This window comes from Psammomys obesus, unplaced genomic scaffold (genome assembly GCF_907164565.1).
Source record: "Psammomys obesus unplaced genomic scaffold, mPsaObe1.curated_primary_1811, whole genome shotgun sequence".
NCBI classification, from domain to species: Eukaryota; Metazoa; Chordata; class Mammalia; order Rodentia; family Muridae; genus Psammomys; species Psammomys obesus.
In genome coordinates this window covers 14,941,191-14,946,588 of record NW_026596057.1, presented here as the reverse complement: position 1 = coordinate 14,946,588, position 5,398 = coordinate 14,941,191, and positions in this window count along the sequence as shown.

The window sequence follows — 5,398 nt, the reverse complement described above, 5'->3', positions numbered from 1 at the left end:
AGAAGAAGAAGAAGAAGAAGAAGAAGAAGAAGAAGAAGAAGAAGAAGGTCCTCTGACTTCCACATGCATGCCATGGCACTGTGAGTTATGTGCTCACACTCACACACACATACACACACACACACACACACACACACAGAGTATTAATATATTCTGAGAGATGAAGTGTGAAATACACGGAAGCAGCACATTGTTTCATTTTATCTTTGCTGTTGTCGCTATTATCATACATGTATTATGGCGTGGGCAGTGTTATGTAGGAGCCGCACGCTGCACTCTAGTGAAGACTTAGATACTAAGAAGTTTTGCTATAAAATCACTGCACAACCTTGAGAAAGCGACTCTGGCATTCCGGCCTTGGTTTTCTCGTATGTGACAAGCTTGATCCGGACAACGTGGGCAGCAGAGACAACGCATTTCGGCACGATGAGTCCCAGGGCCATACGGACAGTAAGGACTGAGATTTCAGAGGTAAGAGAAATAAGGAATTTGCCCGCACGATGGAAGAGGAAGAAAGGTTGTGCAGAATTTTTAAAAAGCCAACAGCACTCCCAGCAAAACAATTTAAAGAGTAAATGGCCTTGGGTCAAGAAACAAATTGATGGACATGGGGTGCACAAAGCTACCTGTGTGTGGAGTAAATAATGCACTGGAGATGCTGGACTGGAGACTCCCTGCTGAGGAACTCCTCGGGTCCACAGAACCTTCTGGGGAGAGAACTCAGGCTGACTCTTCCACACACAGGCTGAGAGTAAAGAACTGATCTTACTCGGTGCCATGTCCTTACCCGAGTGATGTTAAATTTTAATTTCAATTAAAGTGTCAGGACAGTGCCCTGGGATTTAACTCAGTTAAATCTCTAAGCTCTTGAAACAGCCATGTTTACTTTCTTGATAGTTCTCATCTTGCCTTTAAGCCCCTCTACTTAAGTCCAAATCTTCAGACGCTCAGGGCCCATTATTTCCTTGTTTCTTTTATAGCTTCGCTCCTATTATCCTGCACGGCAGACTCTGAGCCCTGAACTGAGGAAAGTGCTCTGTGTCTCTGGTATGCACTCAGCAGGCAGTGAAGGCCACCAGTCAACAAGGATTGCTTTCTGCTGCAAACCCCAAGCTCCAAAGCTGTCAATCTTGGCTCCTGATTTCAAGTTTTTTAGCCCGACTCTGCACTGAGATCATGTCTTATGCTAGGTTCTATTGGGTAGACAAATTGCAAAAAAAAAAAAAGAAAGAAAGAAAGAAAGAAAGAAAGAAAGAAAGAAAGAAAGAAAAGAAAAACGGAATTGAACACTTTAAACTATTTTTCCACTGACAGAGAAGACAGGATGTACATGTGTAAAATTATCCAAGGAGAAAACAAGGGGTACCATAGTCCACAAAAACTTAGTTCTTGCAGAGATTTTTTTTTAAATAAAAAGAGAAGTAGTGATCAAAAAAGTCTTTGTGAAGAAAGCGGCATTTGAAAGAAGTCAAAATTGAGTGTGAAAGTTACACAAAATGCAGACAATATGTTCTGAATCCAGGGGTGAAATTTTCCAGGAGTTAGAAAAATTCCAAACTTCCCTCAGCTGAGGAATGGATATAGAAATTGTGGTACATTTATACAAAAGAATACTACTTAGCAGTTAAAAACAAGGAAATCATGAAATTCACAGACAAATGGATGGAACTAGAGAAGATCATCCTGAGTGAGGTAACCCAGAAACAGAAAGGCACACATGGTATATACTCACTTATAAGTGGATATTAGACATATAATATAGGATAAACATAGTAAAATCTATACTCCTACAGCAGCTAAATAAGAAGGACCCTAGGGAAGATGCTCAATCCTCATTCAGAAGGGCAAAAGGAATAGATATCACAAGAGGGAGAAAACAGGAAACGGCAGGAGCCTACCACAGAGGGCCTCTGAAAGACTCTACCCAGTATTGTATCAAAGCAGATACTGAGACTCATAGCCAAACTTTGGGCAGAGTGCAGGGAATCTTATGAATGAAGGGGAAGATAGAAAGACCTGGAGGGGACAGGAACTCTACAAGGAGACCCACAGAGAAAAAAAAAAAAAAAAAAAAAAAAAAAAAACCTGGGCCCAAAGGGCCCTGCAGAGACTGATACTCCATCCTTGGAGACCATGCACGGAGAGGACCTAAAACCCCTGCTCAGATGTAGCACATAGACTCAGTCTCCAAGTGGGTTCCCTAGTAAGGAGAGAAGGGGAGAAGACGTTGAAGCCAGTCCTGATGAGACCTGATAAACTAGGCTCAGACAGAAGGGGAAGAAGACCTCCCCTATCAGTGGACTAGGGGAGGAACATGGGAGGAGAAGAGGGAGGAAGGGTGGGATTGGAAGGGAACGAGGGAGGGAGCCACAGCTGGGATACAAAGTAAATAAATTGTACTAAATAATAAAAAAAGAAAAATTCTAAGCTCAACCTCCAGCCTCCCTTCCCTATCTCTTTAGCCACAGTATTCCTTGAGGAAGATGAGGTGGTGCCCTGACCAGAAAGGGCACCCTCAGACATGAAGAGTGAAAGATGTTTTCCTTATCTGGGCTCTATACTTGCTTTGCACACTGGGACACTTGCTAAGCACAGGCAGCCAGCTTAAGGGTAGGAAGTAGGTACAACACTTGACCCTAGCCTAGTGTCATCCTGCTAGGAATGGCTGTGAGGCTCAAAGCCTAAAAAGCTGGCCGCGCTCCTCCAGAGATGTGCAACTCTAGATGCATGCCTCCTCGTTCCTGGCCTCAGCCCAGGAAAGGTGGGCTTTGCTATAGGTAGAGCCAAGAAATGAGTGGATCAAAAACCATCCCACTGAGGCCTACAGTAGAGACAAGGATCCCTCCAGAAGCTCATACTTTCAAAGCTTCTTAAAGCACTGTGCTGGCTGGTTTTGTGTCAACTTGACACAAGCTACAGTCATCAGAGAGGAAGAAGCCTCAGTTGAGGAGATTTCTCCACAAAATCCATCTGTAAGACATGTTTCTCAATTATCAAGGAGTAAGGGCCCAGCCCATTATTGGTAATGCTGTCCTGGGCTGGTGGTCCCAGGTTCTATAAGAGAACAGGCTGAGTAAACCAGTAAGCAGCAGCCCTCCATGGCCTCTGCATCAGCTCCTGCCTCCAGGTTCCTGTCCTGCTTGAGTTCCTGTCCTGACTTCCTTTGGTGATGAATAGTAATGTAGATGTATAAGCCTAATAACCCCTTTCCTAACCCACTTATTTTTTGGTCATGGTGTTTTGTTGCAGCAACAGAAATCCTAACTAAGACAAATATTAAGGAAGCTTTGCCATCAGCATGGAGGAGTAAACTCTTAACAAACCAAATAACAGCTATGAACTCTTGAGAAGTGACTACAATAAGCAGACTAAGAACTCTGAAGACTGAGCAAAAACAAGCACATTTTGGATAATAAATCTTGAATTAGGTGGCCAATGCAAGTTCCCAGTTTATTGTTGTTTTGCCCTGAGGAAGACCACAGTTGCATTGGCACTGGTATAGAATGCCTTAAATGCTAGTAGAAAAATTCACCATCCTTCCAAACAGAGGAAACATGGGACACTCATGACTGCCAGGACAACCAGAGATAAGGGGGAATCCCAGTAAAACAGCAAGAAAATAACAACCTCAAATTGTATGCATAAACCTATCCCAAATCTCTGACTGACCTATGAAGCATACATGTCTAGAACAAATGGAAAGAAAATTACAGCCATGCCACAAAGAACTGATCGAGGATCCCAGCCACAACCCAATGCGGGCACAGCAGTTGGCATTCTGAGTCTAAATCAAATTAATTGCCTGCTACAATAAAATGTCAACAGTCCTTGGAGAAACATAACAGAATACAGAGTCTTTACAACATAACATTCACAATGTTCAGGACACAATCCAAAATTATTCAACAGAAGAAGACTACAGAGGATGAAAGCCATTCTCAAGGGGAAAAATAATCAACATATGCCAACCATGAGATGACCCAGATGTGAGGTTTCTCCGGCAAGGACAGTAAAGTGACTGCATAACTCCGGTTAGTGAGGTAAAGGGAACCATGGTCATAATAAATTTAAAAGGAAGGGAATATCTGTAATGAAATAGACACGGTTGTTCGTGTAGAACACCCTCAGGAAACTGGAACCTGCTACAACTAATAAATAAATTGAGCGAGGTTGTAGGATAGGAGGTCAATGTGCAAAAATTAATTGTGCCTCTATATACAACTGGTAGGCAGTTAGAAAATGACAGCACAATAAATTGTGCCGGATCTGGTGGCACATACCTGTAACCTCGGCCTCGGGGGAGGCTGAAACAGTGCGATGGAATCTCAAGCTCAGCACCTGCCAGGGTGATAGAGTATGAGGCCAAACCTACTGACTCGCCACCTCCTAAGAGAAGGGGAAAGGGCGGTGGTGGGCTGCTTGCCTAGCATGTGGAAGGCCCAGAGCTCAATTGTGAGCATTACAACAGACAGACAGATCTATGATAAAACTTATAGTTCTAAGTGAGAACATGGAGGTATACCTAAAGCTGTTTGTTAAAGCTATGTGTTTGGGAACTGGCAAGACAGTTCAGTGGGCATTTGACACACATGCCTCATGACCCAAATTTGAATCCTGGTGGAAGGAAAGAACTGATTTCTGAAAGTTGCCTTCTATTTCCACACTCAAACAGGGGCACCGACACACACACACACACACACACACACACACACACACACACGTACGTTAATAAGCACATGATGATAAATAAAAAATTGTAATTAAAAAACCTACATGTTCTGACTATTAAAATAGAAGATGTAAAAATGTGAAAATTAAAATAAGCTCACTGCCTTATGGAAATTAAGAATAAACAGACATTACATCAGGGAGCAGGAAAGATGGCTTAGTGGTTAGGAGTGCTGGTTGCTCTTCCAGAGGACTTGAGGGTCGATTCCCAGTGCCCACATGACAGTGCACAATTGTCTGTAACTTCAGCTCCAGGACAACTCAACATGCTCTCTGGCCTCCACAGCATCAGGCTGTGGTGGCAAACATACATGCAAGTAAAACACTCACACATGTAAGTTTAAACTAAATTAACATTTTTTTTTAAAAAGAAAGCAGGCCAGCTGGACATGGTGGTGCATGCTTTGAATCTCAGCACTCTGAGACAGAGATAGGCAGATCTCTGTGAGTTCAAGGCCATCCTGGTCTACAAAGAGAGTTCCAGCTAGGCCTGTTACACTGGGAAACCCTGTCTTGAAAGGAAAGGAAGGAAGGAAGGATCGAAGGAAGGAATGAAGGAAGGAACGAAGAACAAAGGAACAAAGCCTAACTCTGCTGACTAGGGATGGATAGATAGATAGATAGATAGATAGATAGATAGATAGATAGATAGATAGATAGATAGATAGAT